The 1,250-nt window shown below is 42.2% G+C and overlaps 1 non-coding gene across 1 annotated transcript; it reads left to right on the plus strand.

Moving 5' to 3' along the window:
• Positions 1-756: 756 nt before the first annotated feature.
• On the plus strand, positions 757-863 carry LOC127099551 (small nucleolar RNA R71). The gene has a single exon (XR_007794042.1). It is a non-coding gene; the product is annotated as a small nucleolar RNA R71 (small nucleolar RNA).
• The last annotated feature ends 387 nt before the right edge of the window (positions 864-1,250 follow it).

Below are 1,250 nucleotides of genomic sequence, written 5' to 3' on the forward strand. Positions count from 1 at the left end.
CCGTTATCTAAGGGCATTTGTGATATTTGTGTTTCCAGCATTTTGTTATGGGTAGCCAGGGCATCCACTTTACTTGCTAGTTGTTTAATTTGTTTGCCAGTGTGTACATTCTGGTTTAAGAAATCTTTGTTGGTTTGTTGTTGAGAAGCTATAAAGTTTTCCATCATGATTTCCATGTTGGATTTCCTAGGGGCGTTATTGCTATGTGTAGATGGGTTCGGCTTCTGATATCCCGGAGGTATAGCTGGGGCTTGATTTGGAGACTGTCCAGGTACGTACAAAGCATTATTACTCTTATATGAAAAGTTTGGATGGTTCTTCCAATTTGAGTTATATGTATGCGAGTAGGGGCTTCCTTGAGCATAGTTTACTTGTTCTGCTTGGATTCCTGTTAAGAGTTGACAATCTGTAGGAGTGTGACCTTGGATTCCGCAGACTTCGCAATTCTGAGTTATAGCAACCACGGCGGTTGGAGGTGATACATTTAAACTTTCAATTTTCTGGACCAGAGCATCCACTTTTGCATTAACATGATCAAGGTTACTTATCTCGTACATGCCGGTTTTCGTTTGAGGTTTTTCCACCATTGTTCGTTCGGTCCCCCACTGATAGTGGTTTTGGGCCATGCTTTCGATAAGCTGGTAAGCATCAGCATAAGGTTTGTTCATTAGTGCACCACTTGCAGCGGCGTCTATTGTTAACCTTGTGTTGTATAAGAGACCATTATAGAATGTGTGAATTACTAACCAGTCTTCTAAACAATGGTGTGGACAAAGTCTCATCATGTCTTTGTATCTTTCCCATGCTTCGAAAAGAGACTCGTTATCTTTCTGTTTAAATCCATTTATCTGGGCTCTTAACATAGCTGTTTTGCTTGGCGGAAAGTATCGGGCAAGAAAAACTTTCTTCAACTCGTTCCATGTGGTGACAGAGTTGGAAGGGAGAGACTGAAGCCATCTTCTAGCGCTATCTCTTAATGAGAAAGGAAAAAGACGAAGTCGAATTGCCTCTGAAGTGACACCATTAGCTTTAACAGTATCAGCGTATTGGACAAATACGGATAAATGAAGGTTTGGATCCTCGGTAGGATTTCCAGAGAATTGGTTCTGTTGCACTGCCTGCAACAGTGAAGGTTTGAGTTCGAAGTTATTTGCTTCGATTGCGTGCGGAGCAATACTTGAATGCGGCTCATCTTGTGATGGAGCGGCGTAATCTCTAAGAGCACGAGCTGGTTCTGCCATCTCGGGTAT

This window comes from Lathyrus oleraceus, chromosome 6 (assembly GCF_024323335.1).
Source record: "Lathyrus oleraceus cultivar Zhongwan6 chromosome 6, CAAS_Psat_ZW6_1.0, whole genome shotgun sequence".
NCBI classification, from domain to species: domain Eukaryota; kingdom Viridiplantae; phylum Streptophyta; class Magnoliopsida; order Fabales; family Fabaceae; genus Lathyrus; species Lathyrus oleraceus.